The sequence below is a fragment of the Penaeus chinensis genome, chromosome 4 (genome assembly GCF_019202785.1).
Source record: "Penaeus chinensis breed Huanghai No. 1 chromosome 4, ASM1920278v2, whole genome shotgun sequence".
NCBI classification, from domain to species: Eukaryota; Metazoa; Arthropoda; class Malacostraca; order Decapoda; family Penaeidae; genus Penaeus; species Penaeus chinensis.
In genome coordinates, this window is record NC_061822.1 from 5,920,302 (window position 1) to 5,930,301 (window position 10,000).

At 38.4% G+C, this 10,000-nt stretch overlaps 1 protein-coding gene across 9 annotated transcripts in view; it reads left to right on the plus strand.

The window, feature by feature from the left end:
• The window catches only part of LOC125047752 (innexin inx2-like), a 96,698-nt gene that overhangs the window by 327 nt on the left and 86,371 nt on the right, over nucleotides 1–10,000 (plus strand). For 6 of the 9 annotated variants that reach the window (XM_047646194.1, XM_047646203.1, XM_047646225.1 and 3 more), the window contains exon 2: nucleotides 5,656–6,087. The gene's annotated coding sequence lies outside the window, so the exon portion shown is untranslated. Of the gene's footprint in view, nucleotides 1–407; nucleotides 455–508; nucleotides 673–5,655; nucleotides 6,088–10,000 lie in introns of those variants that run through there. The other 3 variants (XM_047646218.1, XM_047646184.1, XM_047646167.1) reach the window with 3 other exon arrangements.

Here is a 10,000-nt window from a genome sequence, read left to right on the forward strand (position 1 = left end):
TGCCTCCCCCCTCCCCACCATCCACGTAGCTTGCACCTCGTGACGCAATCGCCGTCGGGACCATTAACGCTCACTAACGAGGAGGCTGGTCGCCCCCGGATCACGTCTGACGGGGCTTGTTTGGGGTGCAATGGCGTCGACGTGAATCTGACGATGTTTTTTGATGTCTGCGTTAAGGAAGCAGATCCGAGGAACGGAACTGGTGCGAGGACGCCTGGCACTCTTCGTTCTATAGCATATGACGTCACAAGTTATCGGAGCGAGCTTCAGCGCTGATTGGCTCCCTCGCCATGTCTGCTATGACGACCAATTAAAATTTAGCAACTGAGTGAAATAGAGTGCACGTGAAAAGACCGGCGTCACCAAGCGGAAATGACCACGTAGATCGCACGTGGCGATGCTGTTCGCAGAGCAGAGGGAGAGACAGGAGAGCATGGATCCACAATGACACGCGGTGCGCCTCCCGTTCTATTGTTTATCCAGGGATCGAACCAAAACCTCTGAACAGCACGAAACATTACGGAATGCGTATGAAAACACTTGGGAGCGTGTCATTTGCTGTACACCTGCACCGAGACACATGTCGAAGCTGGCGGAGCTCTTATTGGATCGCAGGAGGGCTCAGTGCCGCGAAACATCTGCGAGTGAACGCTCTGCGCCTGCCTCCCGCACGTAAATATCCCCCGAACGAGTGACTGCGCGAGTGTATTGCTTTTCGAGCGTATTCCAGAGGTCGATGGCATGCCGCTAGATGCCCGGTGACGCTGCAAATGTTTTCGAGCTGGAGTGACACTTCAAAACACTCCTGAGAACTGATCGAAAGCATGCGTGGCTGGCTCGTGCGGTGACCCCCGACCCCTGAATGCCAGGCTGTGTTAATGAAGTCATGAAGCCCGTGCTTTCTTAAATACCTACCTTGCCTCGCGCCGTGATTAGTCGTAATCTCTTCGTTCCTTTTAGCGAAGTTATGGCAAGATAACGATGTCGCAAATAGCCGATGGGTCTTCAATAACAAACCCCGTTCTGTGCAGCGTAGAAAACGGCGCCAGGAGAATGTCGCCACGCTCTGTGCCTTCGCCGAAATTCGCCGAAATCGGAACGAGTTCGCAGAAAGAGAAACTTACATCATCACTTACCTCTCGTTAAAAGAAAGCACAAAACAAAACAAAAGAGACAAGAGAGATAGAGATATATAGCGAAAATGAGAGAAACAGAGAGAAACAGATATATAAAACTACAAACAGAGGGAAAGAAACTACATACATAAGGCAGGGAACGAATTATCGATTTTAACACAGCGTTCCGTAGCTCGAACCACCCAACAGGAAGTGTGACCTGAACTTCGTACTAACACACCACGACAGCCATTGACTCCTATTTTCAAAGTTCTTGCGTTTTTTCCCTCGTATTCCTTGAGTGATTTGGACGCTTCGGAGATAGGATTCCGAAGCCACGTCAGAAAGGATGGACCAAACGGAATTGAAGAAATTTGTTTTTTGTGGAATTATTGTTGTTTTTCTTAGTGATTATAGTTTTCTAAGCGGGATTTACGTTGATGTTTTTGATATTGTTATTATCATCATTATTGTTTCTGCTGTTTTGTTATTTTTACTATTATCATTGTTGTTGTTATCATTATTATAATTGTTATAATAATGATAATTATTTTTATTATTACTATCATTATTATCATTATCATTATGATCATCATAATTACTGTTATTATGATCATTATTATAGTTATTCTCGTTATTATTGTCATAATAACCATCATCATTATTATCATCATCATCATCATCATCACCATCATCATCATCATCATTATTACCATTATTATTACTATCATTATCCTTATTATCACTTGTATCATCATATTACCAGCAACCAATCTAGTATCATCATCACTGTCGCTATTATTATAATACAAACTAGTTGTTCTAAATGTTATAAATAACCCCTCGCCTCGCCTTGGAACTAAGGGCATATTTTCCCTCGAGGCGACTGGCCAGCTGGCTTACGTCGGTCATAGATCATTGTTCAGTTAATGTTAATGTCGTTGGTGTTGGTATTATATTAGGAATGATGATGATTCTATTGAGGATGATAGTGATGATGATAGCTTAATGCTAATGCTAATTCTGATGATAATGATAACAAAATAATCGTAATGATGATGGTGATGATGATGATGATGGTGATGATGATGATGATGATGATGATGATGATGATGATGATGATGATGATGACGATGACGACGACGACGATGACGATGATGATTATAAAAATAAAAAGTAATAATATTGGTAATAATAATAGTAATAATAAAGGGCATTACTAATGATTGTTATTATTATTTTTCTTTCTTTTTATCATTACCATTATTTTCTTGTTGTTATTATCATCTTTATTGTTGTTGTTGTTGTTGTTGTTGTTGTTGTTGTTATTATTATTATTATTATTATTTCTGTTTGTTGTTGATTTTCATCACAATCAACATTATTGTTTTTATTTTTGTTGTTGTTTTTATAGTTATCATTATAATTATCATCATTATCATCATTATCATTACTGCTATCACCAATTTTGTTATTATTATTATTACCATTGTTATTAATATTATCAATGGCACTAATCTCATAATTATTGCTAATGTTATCATTATTACCTCTCCATTGTTATTATTTTCATCCTTATAATTTTTATTTTATTATTATTATTATTATTATTATTATTATTATTATTATTATTATTATTATTATTATTATCATTATTATTATTATTGTTGTTGTTATTGTCATTATTATTATTATTATTATTATTATTATTATTATTATTATTATTATTGTTATTATCATTGTCGTTATTATTGTTGTTGTTGTTGCTTCTGTTATTATTATTGTTGTTATAATTATTTTTGTTTTCATTACTCTTATCATTATCATCATTATTATTATCGAATACGAGACTACTGTGACAGTTAGTGTTCAATAATGATAATGTTAATAATGGTATTATTATTATTATTATTATTTTCTTCTAACATATATAAAGAATAATACTATTGCCATCATTATAATGGTTATCATCATAAACATAAGCATTGCCATCATCAACCATATCACTCTAATTATCATAATCATCAGTACTATACATTGATCACTTTCTAGACTAATTGTCCCTATTCATCATTCGAAAATAACCTGATATAGTGAATAACCTTCGACCACCAAGGACGGCAAAGATCGCCTTGCTTTGACAGCCTCGGTTCTGGCACTGACACTTGTGTGGTATCGTCAGGGTTCAAGTAACGCATTGCGTTTGTCGTTTGTCTTTTGTCCGATTTCTGGTTTTCACGTTTTTATTATCAATTTTCGTTTTTTTCCATGATGTGTTTATCGTAAATGGCAGATTTATTTTATTTATTTACTTTTTTTTTTTCTTTCCGTTTATTGAGAAGTTTTTTTGAAATAGCAATTTATTTTGTTTTGGACGAATTTAACTCCTATTTGACAAAGAGAATTTCGAGATTTTCCTTTTGTTTTTACGACTGATATGCATGTTATATTTAATTTGATTGGTGTTTATATGTTATGCTTAGATTTGAGGACTGATACGTCAATTGTCATATATTAACGTTTTACGAAAAGATGTTTAGATTAACATATCCATGTTACTTATCATAAGAGATTTAACTTCATAGAAAAAAAAAAAACATGAATGGATAAAAAAAAATTACGCTTTTATGTTAGATTTAATTTATCTTAACTTCAGGAACGACAGACTGTCATTATGCTTACTTAGTTCAATTCTCGCATGTCAAGAGTGATAAAAACTTATGCTTTTTTTTTAAGGGACTCGCATATTTTATAAAATGCATGACGTTTTCACTTTAAATGCGTCAGCAGATGTAAATGCATACTCGAGACAAACAAAATGTATTTACACAGTTTAACAAGTACACAGCTATAAATTTTAATATAAAATCACATGAACACAGCCTCTCTCTCTCTCTCTCTCTCTCTCTCTCTCTCTTCTTATATATATATATATATATATATATATATATATATATATATATATATATATATATATATATATATATATATTTATATACACACATACACACACACACACACACACACACACACACACACACACACACACACACACACACACACACACACTCATACTCATATATATCCTTCTCTCTCTCTCTCTCTCTCTCTCTCTCTCTCTCTCTCTCTCTCTCTCTCTCTCTATATATATATATATATATATATATATATATATATATATATATAAGTTTGGGAAGAAAATTTAGTTTCACCAAATTTCCGATATTTAAAGTTTGTTTGCGATAATAAAAACTGCCAGCAATACTTACTGAGTAGATATTATTTCTATTTCTTCTTCTTCTTCTTCTTTTTTTTTTTTTTTTTTTTTAGAACAAACTCTGTAACATAATTAACCATAATCACAAACCACTTAACAAGAACAACTAGTATAGATATAAATTTCATTAGCATTAGCTATTTGATGTCATGCTTACCATATTTAACGAGGGATACGTGGTCAAATATTTTAACCATCTTAACCAATATACGAGGATACAAGCGTAAGAAATCTTTCAAGGGACTAAATCGCGGGAAAATGCGTTAGCGCGTAAACTGTCAAGTTTGTCAAGGACTTTGTAAACCCCATATAAAACATATATTTTCAATACACTGTTAGAAAGGCAATTTTAGAGGAACCTATTTCCATTACTTACAATAGAACTTTTTATGTTTTACCCCTAATGTATATCCGTAAAAGTAACTACTAGAAAATCCTATAAAATTAATGATTAATTACGGTATTTAATCAGCTTAATATGGTTATTCAAAGTCATCTTGCTGGACTGGAAGAAGTGACAACATATACGAAAGCGAAAGTGGAATAGAAGCTGATGTTTTTACTTTCAAAAATGCGACATCACTTCCCAGATATCTCAAAGGAAATTGATAATTGATCATTTTAGATGTGGCAGCGCACTTTCCCAGCTAATTTCAGCTAAGTAGGAGTGTAGTGCATGATCCTTATTTTCACCGTGAGTCAAAGCCGATGTCAGACGAACACTGCTTCTTGTGTTCGGATGCTAGGAAGACACGGTCGAGATTTTTTTTTTTTTTTTTTTACATCTTTGGGACTTTGTCGAAGGCGTCACTAATTAGGGAAATATATTTTTTCACTGATTTTACGACTGGGGAGCATTTTCTACCTTTATTTTTCTTTTTTTTGTCTTTGTTTTTTTACCTTTCTTTTTCGACTTCGGGGATTTTTCGAAGGCGTCACAAATTACAAAGACCGTCCGAAGCTTTCCTCGGCTTTCGGTCATCCACCCACCATCTCGCATGACAAAGCGGCCGATTCCGCAGAGTCGAAAGAAAGAAAAAATTCGTGGATATGTCCCGTTTTGTTGAAGCTGTTTTTAAAGAGACTCTGATTATAAATGTTTGTTCAGTATCTCACCGTGTTAGTAACACATTTTTTTTCTTCAAATTTGGTGTTTGTTTGTCGTGTTTTTGCCCTGAAACTATTTATGCAAAAACACGCATTGTCTATAATACAAGAATATTCGATGTGCTTTATATGCTAATCAAATTTGCTTTTACACAGTTCATTAGCGGATGCTTGCCGATAGCATGTTCTTGGTTCCGGAAAGCCGATCGTGATGAATGCTTGCAAACATGCCAGCGCAGAGTAGCCAGCCAAGCCGCGACACCGGATGATAAGGAAAGACAAATAAAAAGGAAAACAAAAAAACACAGATAAAACATAATAATAGGAAAGAATAGAGAATAAATAGTACTGTTTTATACCACACCCATTCTCTCACGTGACCTAAAATTTCCCCCCTAGAGCTACCTAAGTGATATTCGGTGACCTGGGGGTAGAAAAGACGTAATATTTAGACCTGTGATCAGGCAGAGGTCATAGCATGACCTTTGACCTTGTGTAGAATCAAAGTGCAGTTAAAGACCACTGATAAAGAATCTTTACTTGACCTTCTGATCAGCTGGTCCTCCATTCTGCATCTACTCCGCTGAGGTAAGTGACAGTATCTATTTTGTTTTTAATTATCTCTTATTTCCTTCGTTTTGCATTTTCTTCTTTGTTTGTTTGTCTTTGGTTTCCGTTGATACCAAATGTACGCTTTATTTTGTTTCTTTTACTTGAAATTGATTTGCTTGTTCCTTATTCCTACGTTTTTAGTGCAGATATTGATTTTTGTGTGTTTTTAATTAATCATATTGCTATTAGCGAAAGAAGAGAGAGAGTGAGAGAGAGAGAGAGAGAGAGAGAGAGAGAGAGAGAGAGAGAGAGAGAGAGAGAGAGAGAGAGAGAGAGAGAGAGAGAGAGAGAGAGAGAGAGAGAGAGAGAGAGAGAGAGAGAGAGAGAGAGAGAGAGAGAGAGAGAGAAAGAGAAAGTGAGAGTGAGAGTGAGAGTGAGAGTGAGAGTGAGAGTGGGAGAGAGAGAGAGAGATATATATAGAGAGAGACAGAGAGAGAGAGAGAGAGAGAGAGAGAGAGAGAGAGAGAGAGAGAGAGAGAGAGAGAGAGAGAGAGAGAGAGAGAGAGAGAGAGAGAGAGAGAGAGAGAGAGAGAGAGAGAGAGAAAGAGAAAGTGAGAGTGAGAGTGAGAGTGAGAGTGAGAGTGAGAGTGGGAGAGAGAGAGAGAGATATATATAGAGAGACAGAGAGAGAGAGAGAGAGAGAGAGAGAGAGAGAGAGAGAGAGAGAGAGAGAGAGATAGATAGATAGATAGATAGATAGATAGATAGATAGAGAGAGAGAGAGAGAAGGGAAATCAGAAGGGGCAGATGGGAAAGAGAGTGAGGGAGGGAGACAAGGAAAGGGAAACGAACAAGGAGAAGGATAAATGGAAAGGGGGAGGAACGTAGAGCGAAAGGGAGAGGGAGAGAGGGAAAGGGAGTGGGAATATGAGCGAAAGGGAGGGAGAGGGAAACCGAGAAGGAAATTAGATGGAAAGGTGGAGAGAAAGTATGAGGGGAATAATAGATATAGAGACAAAGAGACTCAGAAATAATAATAATAATAATAATAATAATAATAATAATAATAATAATAATAATAATAATAATAATAATAATGATAATAATAATAATACCTACGACATCCCTTAAAAGTAAAATCAAAACAAATTGTCTTTGAAATCGGCACAGCGCCACTTCGCATTGAACCTTAATGAACAGCTGTTCGGTGAACTTATATATCTTCAAATCTACTTTGATGATCATGAATCACTTCATGTAATGATAGTTTTGATGAAATTCACATCACTATTTTTCCGTTCTCCCATGGTATCACTGTTTTTCCTGTTCATAATTCAGTTTTTGTTCACATCAGTTGGAGATCTCAGTTACAGGCGCACAGGAGGCGTTTTTGGGATTCGAGTGGATCGACTTGGAGTCCTGTCCTGCGAAGAGGTATTGGATCCTATGGTTTGGCTTGAGGAGAGAGAGATCCTGTGTTGTTCGGGAATTTCTTGTATATTCCGAAAAGATGGGCGGCGGTTCTCTTGGCTCTACTTGCGTTCCTCTGGTGTGTTATCCCCGGTTAACGGCTCCTGTTTTGTTGTTTTTTTATTACGTTTTCATATATACCTTTTATGTTATGTTTTTGTTCCTCTATGCTAAGCTTTTCGATGCGATCTTTGTATAGTTTATCCTTTCCCTCAAACCCTCTCAGCTCAAAGCAAGATTTAGCGCGAAGGTTAAACACGGTAGGTATGTTAGTGCCAAAGAGACGGCGTAGGTGTGATACAACCCTCACCTGATTCACCTTTTCCGCGTAAATTGAGAACCTGGCCATCTGGTTGCGAGTTGCTTTATGGCCGGCCGGGAAACGCTGGTGCTGAGCCGTCTTTCACCCTGAGCAGTAGTTGTTTCGTTCGGGCTTGATTGGAAGCAGAAGAACCAAATGCTCGGACGTATTTTCCTCTCCATTGCGGTAGGTTGTTAACTGATGCCAGATTAACCGCTGACTGCCAGTGTGCATTCGCAAAAACTTTTAGGGAGACATTGTTGCAAGACTGTTTCATATAACTGTCGTTGAGAGCAGTATCATGGTGGCAGTGATAATAAGTGTGTGATATTCTAGAAGTTATTGCAGTGTCTTCGTGTGATTTTATACACACGCTTTGATAAATAAACCCTTTACATCGGTGCCATTATGATGCAAAAATTCCAAGGAGAAGAAGACCCTTGTTGACCGCCACAGTAATCTCGAAGAAGAGCCTTACCATTGGCAGAAGGATCTCTACCTGCACCTCTGCCTCTGTAATACAAAGCTTGCCTCCCTCCTTGCTTACCTTGAAGACCCAGTGGCAATAACCGACATTTTTTTTATCAACTCCTTTTTAAAAATATCTGCGAGTGGTTTCCGTCTCGTCATTCAGGGCAGGTTTCAACAAATGCTGGAAAATCTAAAAAGTTTTGAGTGTGATGTCGCTCGCCAAGGTCCTCTGACTTAGGATAAAAAGTACACGAGCTTTTTTTCAGCAAACAACAGTACCATTCTGTACCCGCTATGAAGTGACCGGACGGCTGTACTGTTTGGTATGACGTTGGTACTTAGTCACAGATCGGGAGAGTTGGGTTCACACTGAATTCCTTCTGGGTGTAAAAGGTACATCATATTCAGTTCCTAGAGAAATATTATTGATGTAAATTCCTGTTGTTTGTCTTGGTAGCTCCCTAGATGGTAAGGTCAGTGCCATGTTTTTTATTAAATTGTTAAAAGAATTGTGTTTGCGCTTCTGTTTGGCTTTCTTCTCCTCCCCTCATGCATATATTTCGCTTTTGTGCAATTTGTTTCTGATTCTCTCTCTCTCTCTCTCTCTTTCTCTCTCTCTCTCTCTCTCTCTCTCTCTCTCTCTCTCTCTCTCTCTCTCTTTCTTTCTTTCTCTCTCTCTCTTTCTTTCTTTCTCTCTCTCTCTCTCTTTCTTTCTCTTTCCCATTCTGTCAAAACAGCTATTGTATGTGTGCGTGCGTGCGTGAGTGAGCGAATGTGGTCACTAGGGCGCCAGTCACATAGAATTCACTATCTGCGCCCTGTGTCGGTACAGCTGCACCCTTCCACATGACTTTGTATCCGTTATACAGTACACTAATAGACTTCACTAACACCAAATACAAAAGAAGCAAATATTTCTCTCGCTCTACATCTCGTCCGGTGTTTGCCATCTCCCTCTTCTTCGATTACCGTTTCAGTTAAGGTTTCCCTTTTTCACAACACGGTCCTCTTTGTTACGTTCTCTCTCTCTCTCTCTCTCTCTCTCTCTCTCTCTCTCTCTCTCTCTCTCTCTCTCTCTCTCTCTCTCTCTCTCTCTCTCTCTTTCGCTTCTCGTCTTTCTGTCGAGTGGGGGTAGTGGATAGAGTGAAATGATCGTAGGGTTAGAGATGTTTCTGTATTGTAGAGCAAGTATTTTGCTTTGAGATAGAGTTCATGTTATCAACTGGATCATATGCGAATGAAAATGACCTGATTCTTGACCCACGGCGGGTGCTGACCCTTTTCTCGAGTGGAAGCTTTGGTTAAACAATAGTCCAAGTAATTCATGTAATTCTGAAGATGGCATTCGTTCTCTCCGGGTGTGTTTGTGTCACGTACTAGGAGGAGGAGGAGGAGGAGGAGGAGGAGGAGGAGGAGGAGGAGGAGGAGGAGGAGGAGGAGGAGGAGGAGGAGGAGGAGGAGGAGGAGGAGGAGGAGGAGAAGGAGGAGGAGGAGGAGGAGGAGGAGGAGGAGGAGGAGGAAGAAAAGAAGGAGGAGGAGGAAGAGGAGGAAGAGGAGGAAGAGGAGAAGGAAGAGAAGGAGGAGGAGGAGGAGAAGGAGACAGCGCTACAGGTTGGGCTGTCTGGACGAGTTCGTCTACTTTCACTCCCCTTTGTCCTCTCGACTTGACTCCTCCCCTTCTCCCCAGACCTCCCCGCCCTCCTCCCC